We start from the raw sequence: 10,743 nt of genomic DNA on the forward strand, positions 1-10,743 counted from the left end.
ATCCTGTACAGATTTTAGGCCCTGCACGTACAACGTACGCTGAAGCGTTTAAACTACACGCAGTACACACGTACTTGACCTCGAAACAAATCGATCGAGCTAACCCTTTGTCCCTTGTTTTTCATCTCTCATACAAGCATATATGTGACGCCTATACAGTATATATACAGTCGAGCATCATGACAGGCGTACAGTTGTCGATCAGCTGGATGCATAGTGGAGAATTATCAACCCTAGACTAAGAACAGTAATTTTTTTTATCAACGTAAAATTTGATCAAACGTGAATGTGTCAATTCAGAAGACAATCGCCATCACGGTAAACAGAGTAATTAAATCGCGCCACCGCGTGATTTGATCAAACGACTCTAATTTCCCGGGCCTAATAAGCCAAACCTTTTTCTAGATGTTGGAAAAAGATATTCTACCACAAACGTTTCACGTTTCCAAGGAGTTAAATAAAATTGCACATCAAGAGAGCACCAAGCCTTGCTCATTTTTCCCCTTTGCGTAGCAGTAAACATTTGTTCAGTTGTTACCTCAGTTTTGGCAGATATGCACTAGCTACAAGATTTCACCGTGATTTCTCGAGTGTATTGTTACGAATGGCCAAAAGAACACTTCTGATGCCGTACTGATGATGTCTTTGTCATTATACTAATCCAGAAGCCATTATCGCAGAGGAAAACAAGTCCAGTTTTGATTTCTGGATCATTTCCTCGTGTGCATGATTGCCTTCGTACGATTAGAATCAAACTTTTGACTGGAATAAAAGAAAACGTGTAACATTCGCATGCACGCATAACTTTATGGATTCAAATCTTGAGGCGTGCAAATTAACTTTCCAGATTCCGCAATACAAAAGATGACTAGCACATTTATGTCGAGGCTACCTTCTAAGTTCTGAACAATACTGCTTCTGCAATACAGATCCACTGGGCACCTATTATGTTTGTGCTATATTTTGGTCTATCTTTATTAGCTCCGTGCTTGATTGACCAGATTATTTCAAGTGCCGTAGCCGCTTTAAACCTATCTTTACGTATGATAGAGCCTCCTGCTCTTTTCTGATTCAGGTCAACTGTTCAGACCTTTCAGACTGTTCCTTGAAAAGAAAAGAAAAGAAAAAAATGCTCAGATTTTTCAGACCTCCAGCAGCAGCTTCTTGGCCTCATATTCCCCAAAGATATCGCAAGGCAATCAACAGTGTTGGTCCAACCATGTACGGGTTGACTGCACCTGCATATGGCTGATCAGTCAGTTCCGTGCATACATGCTCCAACGCAAAGCAGCAAAGCATGGAATGGCCTTTACCATATGACTGTGTCATAGCTCGCAGACAGACATCATCTGGGGTACGGCAGCTAATCATTTGCATGATTGCATCTACCACCTTCTGCAAGTTTCAGCAGCTTTGGATTCCGGTTTCTTCAGGGCATGGATCGTGATTTCTTCAGAAGATCAGCAGAAAGATGCGGATGCAGCTTTGTTAGCAGCGATGGTAGACAGTTCAATGGGCATGATTTCTCTTCTGGTGATTTGTGCAGCTGAAGCTGGCGAAAAGCTCTCATATGAATGTCTAACGGTTCTGAATCTTTAAAGATCGAAGTGAGATGTTAGTTGAGTTGGCCAACGGCGAAAAAAATGCTCAACTCCAGTGGCAAAGCAGTAGTTGCTAGACCTGCATACAAAATGTTCATTTTTCAGGCTTTGGTAGGCATGTGACACTTCATAATTTCATTCATATACAGAGCTGTGGAGATGGAGTTCGGTGTTAACTCGTTTTCCATTTTACTAGTTTGGTGTTCAGCTTAATCGGTGCCACAGTGCCACTGCTGCTGCACAAAAAGGCCTGCAGATGACGCAGCAAATGACGCAGGCTGAAGTCCCAGCAGATGGTGGGCCTGCACGATGCCTCCAGGCCGCGTTGTTGCCGCTCTTCGGGCCGTTATCGCTGGAAGGCCAGGCTGGGCCTCGTGTCACCGGCACCATTTCGGCTCGCCGTGCCTCTGTTTTCCTTTGGAAAAAGTTTTTTTTTTGCCTCCCTCAACTTTAGGCCGAATTTGTTTTTTCTCCTTGAATCACAAAATTGTGGGTCCAGCCTCCTCAGACTCACAAACTGTTCATATAACCTCCCTGAGCGGTTTGAGGATGACGTGACAGCAGTTTTTCTCCTTTTCTTTTATTTTTTATTTTGACTAAATCTTTGAAAAATCACAGTAAATCACAAAAGAAAAATCACAAAAGGGTAAACCCAATTTTGATGAACTCCACGTAAGTAGATCTACGCATTAAACATATTATATGATATACTTTATTACTATTTTTTATGTAATTTTTGATATATGTTTTTTTATAATTAATTTATATCTACAATTTCTATTGTCTAATTATGGTGAAACTTTTATGGTGGGCTAATTATTATATGATTGAGCTATAGTACAAATTTTATAATTATTGGATCATGTTTGGCTGAGCTATAGATTTATCTATATAAACCTAGATAAATTTAGACAAATATATAAATAAACATAGATAAATCAATAACTCAGTCACATATGATCCGATAATCATAAATTTTTTACTACATCTCAATCATACAATGATTAGATCACCATAAAAATTTCATTGTAATTGGACAACGGAGACTATAACTATAAACTAATTTAAAAAATCTATATCTAAATCTACAGAAAAACATTTGCACTAAATTATACCATATAATATGTTCAATGCGTAGATCTACTTATGCGGAGTTCAAAAAAATTGAATTTTCTATTTTATGATTTTTTTTGTGATTTTTTCAAAAATTTAGTCAAAATAAAAAATAAAAGAAAAGGAAGAAAACCGCAGCCACGTCATCCTCAAACCGCTCAGGGAGGCTATGTGAACGGTTTTTGTGAGTCTGAGGAGGCTGGACGGACGGTTTTGTGGCCCAAAGAGAAAAATAGATTCGGCACAAAGTTGAGGGAGGCAAAAATGACTTTTTCTTTTTCCTTTTCCAAGGATGGCCTTGGGCTTCGTGTGCGCGACCACGCGGGAGATTGACTAGGAGAGAATATTTTTTTACTTTTAATCTATTTTGAATTTAATTTTAAAAATAACCGGCCCAAACATATATTGCATATCTAACCTTTTTAATCACGCCAGTGCGCCTCTTGTACTCGACATGGTCTGCAAAATAAATCTGGATAAAAGTTTTCCTTGAGGGGGAGTGTTTGAAGAATGCAAGACAATCTTCTAGAGTATTTTCATGGAGTACTCTAAAATTAGTAATAAATAATTTAGAAAATCTTGTAATATTTAGGAAATATCTAGAAGGGGACACATGTCACCACCCTATAATCCCACTTATCCCATAAATAGAGGACTCCTTGCCATCCATCTATCTCAGAGTATGGTAGATGAGAAGGGTGAGTGCTAGGATAGCCACAAAGAGAGGGTGTGTTGTGTACTCTTATGTTGTAATAAAACAAGTGTTTTGTAAGTGTTAGTCTTCCAGTTTCTAAGTACATAGTATATAAGTTATGATCTATTGTAGGCTGACTCTGTCACCCGGTCTCACAAAGGGTCTGGGCTTCATCGTAGAAAGCCTCTGCCTCTCGGAAGGTTCATCTGTTGGTAGGCTCTGCCACCCATAAGCGAGAAAACGGCTTTGCCGTCAAAACAACCTTATATACTAAGTAGCTATAAATTGAAAAAGCTAACTGAATCTAGAGTGAGTTGGTGTGTCTTAGGTGTAGATCCTCAGCTTAGTGAATATTAGGGCCACCTCGGTTCTCAAACCCGGAGCATCCTTTAGCGTGAGGTGAACCAGCAACCACACATGAATCACCATCACAGCTAAGAGGCATGTACACCAGAGGGCGCATGTGGACACCGTCATCCACTCGTCATGCGGACCACCCATAGCGGAGGGAAGCACGCCATCGGGGGTAGGGACGAGGAGGCTGTATTTGGTGTAGCGGGCTGCGATGGTAACCACACTAGGTTACAGCAGCAACATGATCACAACGAGGGGATTTAGGACTGATTTATAGTCTTAAAAAAATCAAAATTTTCAGCAAACAAAGATGAAGGAAGATTAGTAGAGAGGCAAGACAAAGACATCTAGTTACCTGTGTTGCTGCGAATGGAAACTCCTCACGCACTAGAAAAAACCAAATCTCAAATCAAATGAAACAACCCAACCAATGCAGGATCAGTCAAGAAATGGGTCTGCCCCTTACCATGCTGAGCGACAGCTATACATCTCGAAGAGAAAGGGCGGCGTCGGCTCCGGCGACGGCGGCGGCAGCGGCTTGGCCAGCGGCGGCGGCTTCTTCAGCTGTAGCACCGATGGTTGTGGCGGCGGCGGAGGCAGCCATCTTTATCTCCCGCACTCGTTGCGCCATGACTACACTACAATCGATGGAGGAGGCAGGGAGAAAGGAGACAGAGAGAAGGAAGGGAGGGCTGCGCCAGGGAGGGGCTAGCAGGAAGAAGGGAGGAGGGGCAACGACTCGAGAGGCGGAACCGTGGAAGGGGGAGAAGAGCGAGAAGTCCAAGAAAGGGTCTAGTGAAGGCTAGTAGTGTGGGAAGGACAATGAGAGAATGCCTTTCTTCATAGACCAGCTAGCCTACTACCTGCCCTCGAACGACAAGCCCCTCCTCTGCACTTCTGCAGTACTTGACCTGTGTTCTTTTTCTTTTTTCTTGAGGAAATTCGCCGCCTGTGTTGGACCGTACACCAACTATTTCTGAGATGCCGGTCCACTGCCGAGGAACGCAATGCAACCTCACGAACGCCGATCCGATCATGGGCAGTCTAGCTGCAAAACCTGATGAGTACTAAAACGGGTACGTGCGTGCTTCGACAAACGTAACGGCCAACAGACATGCACCGGCGACCCCTCCCAGTTGACGGGACGGCCGGGCTGCGATCCAGTCGCGACCGGCGAGTCTTTCGCCTGACTGACTAGGCAGCTAGAGGCACGATGCCGCAACGATTGCAAGATGATCCTCCAACAGACCAACATGGCCTGCTCCTCCAGCTTACTGTAGCATTGACCACCCTACAAATTGCCCTAGGCCTATGTTCTTGTGAAGGACAGTAAAAAACCGACGAGCCACAGTTCAGTACAGCAAAAATTCCATGTTTAGTTTTCAAAAAAATTCCTGGCTTTGACCATTATTGGAACGAGCTTTTGGCTAATAACAACCATCTCCAGTAATTCTGTGCTGGCTCCAAACTCGTGCTGCTAGGACTAACACGTCTAGGGCTCTCTCAGCTTTGGTCGTGCCATAGAATCTCCGCCCCTCTCGGCTTTGGCGATGTACATCTAGGGCTGACGCCGGCCACGGAGGGTTCAAGCGTGTAGCAATGACGCAAAAGGGTAAGAGGGCGGTCTCGGTCTGATCGGATGCTGTTGCCGGGAATAGTTTTTTTTTTAAAATTTCGGGAACAGTTCAGATTAGCTTCGTTTTGCAGCTCCTTGCAAAAAAAGAGTTCCCTTTTGCAGCAAGCCAGCGATAGGATGAGGTGCTGATTTTGATCCCATGCACCATGCGGGACGAAGTTGTGCGGCTGTCCTGCTTTCTAGAATGCATTTTTATTGATATGATGAATGATTAGAGTTGATCATAGAATAACAAATGCCTTTCCAACACTTCTCTTTTTGAATAAAATCATTCCAACTCATTATATCTTTTGTCCAACTAGCGCTCTATCTCCTAAAACCTATAGGTTGCTGTAGCTAGCTAGGTCTAAATTGGCATTGAACAAAGAGAATAGAAACATTAACGAGTTACCGTTGAGTGCTGTAAAACAACAAGAAGATAGTTCAAAGACTGTCGCCATTTACAAAGGGCATAACATGTTAGGCTGTCCGCACCGGAACCCGTATACCGATACTGGAGTAGTAAAAATCCCCTGCAGCGGGGCCTCTATCATCGTCCGCTATGAGCCGTGCTCCACCAAATCCAGCAGAGTAACGGAGCAACACTACCCGCGTAAGTGGCACGGGGCCCGCCTGCCCGCGCGTGCTCCCGCCATTCGGACCTCCCCAGCCGCTCCTCCCCCGGCTGCCGGAGCTGTTGCTGGAGTTTGGCGAGGTAGCGGTGCTCGCCGGCCACCGCTCGCCCGTGCTCCATGTCCGGCCGCCGCAGCTCCGCAGCGACGAGGTGGGGCGAGGAGGGAGGAGGACGCACCCGTACCTCCGCCAGAGCGCCGCTCTTCCGCTAGCGCCCGCACCTTCGCTGGATCTGGCGCGCCGACATAGCGGCATGGCCGCCACCGCAGCCGGGACACGCTCGCCGCCACCGCCGTCAGCCCGCTCCCGCCCCACCGAGCGCGAGAGGTGCACCTCGCACCCTAGAACTCCCTGCGCCAGCCTCGCGACGTCCTCCACCTCCACCGCGCGCGAGATCCGCCGGCTTCCTCCACCAGCTTCCTCCACCTCTAGCAGTGTGCAGTCACCGATTACTCGAACGTGGCGCTCCAATGGACAGAAGGTCTACTTTCCTGCATATGCTGTTGCCGATGTTTTTGATGTGCACCAGCTATCAGCTAAGCCAGTCTCTGAACTCTGATTGCTGTTGATGTGTTCGCCCCTGCCATGGACAGTGTCCTGTGCCCTGGTTGTCGCTGTAAGGCTGCTCAGCACTATACCTGCCCGGCGCCCAACGAGCTGGCACCCTTTGCAAATCGACTGGGTAATCATTTTTCTTACCATGCAGCAACGAGACATGCAACTCCAGATGACCATTGCTGGTCTAACTTTAGGTCGCCTCCAACGGCTGGAGGCCAGCTCTTCAATTTTTTAATTGTGAAACAGTCACTCCGTTCGGCAGCCAGCTCCAGCTCCAGCCCAATAGTATTTTCCTCTCACGCCACTCCAGCCACCAGCTCCAGCTCCAGCCAGCCCAACAATATTTTTCTCTCACATCATTCCAGCTCCAGCCTCCAGCTCCAGCAGTGAGTGTCAAAACATCCGCGTTCGCGCGCTGCGACAAGCCGGGCGCACACGCTCTCCAACCTCCCTCCTACTCACAGGCATGTTTTGCGAGGTACTATGTGCCACTGTGACCTACTGTGCCCTCCTGATTTCTACTATAGCTATGAGCCGGGAGCTGGCTCAACCGTTGGCCTTGGCCTTACCTACTGGAACAAAATTTTGTTAGGTTTTTGGTACTTTATCCTGCAACCCTACTTCTACTTATACAGTGCACACTATTTTGTTGTCGAGCGGAGATTTGAACAGGGCTCCAGATGCTTTCGCGGCTGACGCTCTTTTGCAGGTGCGGACCCCACAGCTAACTGTCGACATGGGCTGGGGCCGCAGCTGCAGCCCGTGCTGCGGTCCAAGGCCAGTTCCACATGCCTGACCCTGCCCTGAATGCCTGCTCCGATGACAGAGCAGGGAGGTAGCCCGACATCCAGAAACATCCAAGACCAGAGCTTCTTTTGCGCGCACGAGCCATCCGTAGAACAAGGCACGCGTCACTCCCTCAGTCGTCCCGCCGGTCCGCTGCTGCATCCACGACCATGCGGGCGGCGCCGGCTCCGAGTTCGCAGACGCCAAGTGTGCAACCAATCGTCGTCACGGTCCTCCTCGGACGGGGCCATTCTCCGTCAGATGGACTCTGGACCGGTGCGCCGCTACATCCACGATCGTGCAGCAGGCCGGTTCCTGGGCACGTGCAACCTGTGCACGTGCACAGGGCCGCAAAACTGCAGGATCCCCAATATTAGTCTGCACACTAAATTTGTATTAGTGGTATTAGAAAATTCCCATCATGGTATGCTTCCCTTCCTCTATCTCAATCTTCTAATTTTCTCTCTTGACGAGTGGGTGACGGTGTCCACATGCGCCATTTGGTGTACATGCCTCTCCTCTGAGGACCTACACCTAAGACACACCAACTCACTTAGTGTATAAGGTCGTTTTGACGACAGAGCCGCTTTGTCGCTTCCGGGTGGCAGAGCCTACCAATAGATAAACTTTCCGAGAGGCCGAGGCTTCCTAGATGAAGCCCAGACCCTTTGTGATCCCGGTGGCAGAACCAGCCTACGATAGATCACAACATATATACTAAGTACTTAAAAACCGGGAGACTAACACTTACAGAAAACTTACTTTATTACAACACAAGAGTATTACACAAGAGTATACAATACACCCTCTCTTTGTGGCTATCCTAGCACTCACCCTTCTCATCTACCATACTATTAGATAGATAGATAGCAAGGAGGAGGTCCTATATTTATAGTCTAAAGGGGATCATAGTGTGGTGCATGTTTCCCCCCTTCTAGAGAATTCCTAAATATTACAAGATTTTCTAAGTTATTTATTACTAATTCTAGAGTACTCCATAAAAATATCTTCTTATTGCCTTGTGGAAAATACTCTAAAAGGTTTTCTTGCATTCTTCGAACACTCCCCCTCAAGGAAAACTTCTATCCAGATTTATTTTGCAAACCATGCTGAGTGCTTCTCAAAACTTCTTAAATTTTGTCTTGTTTAGACTTTTTATGAAGATGTCAGCAAATTGCTCATCTGTTTTTGTATCCACCATCTCGATCTCACCTTCAAGGACCTTGTCGGGTACCATAATCAGGGGCACCCTCACCAAGGGACTAAATCACCCTCAAAAACGCAAAACACGATTAAGCAATCGGGCCCATAGTGCCAACCACCTCGTCAGACTCCACAGTCATGGCGAACCAAGGCGAACCGTCTTCCCCCGATCCGAAGGGGAAAAAGGACTACTCGACGGCGATCCCGGAGAGGAAGAAGCCACCAATGATGACAACTACACCATCACTCTACACCTGGATACCATAGAGCTCCTCCAGCTCTCCCTCAACACCCAGATCCTCTCCATGCTCCCAAGAGGCCCAATCCGCACTTGGCTCACGGCCCACATCTGCGGTGCGGCCCATCCGAGACTCCATCAAACCCGCAGAGCCATCTCCGCCTCACTTAAGGGTAGCGACCTACCCTCGAAGCGCAGGCAGTCTCCGCCTCGTTCGAGACCCCCTCGACTGAGCCCTCTGCGGGGCTTCGACTCGGGGGGAAACTCCGCCTCGCTCGAGGCAACCCTCAGCAGACGGAACAAGCGACCCATCTGCTCACCCGCCCGACTGACAGAGGCATTTAATGCCAACCACTCCACCACCAGGCGCAGGAGTCAAGCGGCGTCAGGCCGCCATGCCGCACAGCGGGTGTGACCGGAGTCCTATCGACCAACTCCGGTCACTGTGCCGCTATTCCCAGCACTGCTCTGACCCTGTGGAAACCTGCGGCACCCTGTGCGGACGTGACTGACGTTGTTCCTGCCACTGTGCTGCCAACTCCCCGTACCTTCCTCTACTGCAGAACCCTCGGCAGGCATGGGGAGGACCCTCAGATGGTGTATGGACCTTGACCAGCACAAGATCACCGTCAGCGGAACCCTCGGCGCTCTGCCAGCTCAGGTGCGGAGGATGGTACGTTCAACAGACGACGCCACACCACCCACAGGAATCACCAGGACGCCGGCGCTAAAGATGGCAACGGGTAAAATCCGCGCGGATATTAACTTCATAAACCTGTATCCGCGTGCTAAAATCCGCGCCCGCGCCCGCAACCCGCAACGGGTAGGAAACGAAACCCGTACCCGCTATCCGCGGATACCTGCATACCCGCGGGCACGCCCGTATATCCGCAAACTTTAGAAAATCAAGCACACAAGCACATTTTAATAGCATGAAATTATTAATATATCAATGAATGCACCTCTATATCTCAACACTAATAAATTATAACCTAATAAGTAACACGTCAACACCATTTATTTGATGAAACCAATAAATCTTAGCAAATAAATGAACAAGTCTCATACATAATACATCACAAGAGTCATTGTTTGGGGGTTTGCGGATTCGGGTATCAATTTTTCAAACCCGTTTGAAGATATCCATTGGGTTTAGAGTTGTACCCGCGCCCGTGCCTGCGGGCACAAACTCAAACCCATATTCATGCCCGTCAGGTTTAGTATCCGTGGGTACGCGGATATTTCGTACCCGTTGCCATCCCTAGCCGGCGCGATCCCCGCAAGGCTAAAGAGTTTCTCAGGACGACTGCCACGCCCGGCGTCATGCTCTCCATTGCTCCACAGTGTACTTTCAATAGTAGCCGACCACTGCACCTCCCCGATTCGGGGAGAAGACGATGACTTCTGAGATCTCCCCTGCATGTAACCGCCCCTCCTTGTGTCTATAAAAGGTGGAAACGGGCTCCTTCCCAGCTCATCTTCTTCATCTCGCTTCATCCCGCTCATCGTCACCCACTCGCAGAACACACACCGCTCTCCGGAGCACGATATTGGCACTTGCCTCAATCATCTTCTCCCCTAGCAGAGACTTGGGAGCTTCCCTCCCTCTCTCGCCTTGCTTGTACCCCCTACTACAGACACTCTGGTGCAAGATAATACAGTGTCCTCGCACACCCCTGCTGGACGCACGGCCCCGTGGCCGGAACCAGGATAAACCCTTGCGTTACTGTGTTACCTCTTGCTTCAACCATCTAGGATTAGGGACACGCAGCATCAATTACTAGTTGGCGCCAGGCCACGAGGTCTGGACACCGACAGACCTTTTCCTTTATGTAGTGGTAGTGGACTTTTATATGTTTGGTCCTTGCATTAAACATTGGATTTTCTGCTATAAGTTGTAACAGAAAATCCTTACTTGATAATCTGTCAGCTTATGAAGATCCTCCAT

The sequence above is a fragment of the Panicum virgatum genome, chromosome 2N (genome assembly GCF_016808335.1).
Source record: "Panicum virgatum strain AP13 chromosome 2N, P.virgatum_v5, whole genome shotgun sequence".
NCBI lineage: Eukaryota > Viridiplantae > Streptophyta > Magnoliopsida > Poales > Poaceae > Panicum > Panicum virgatum.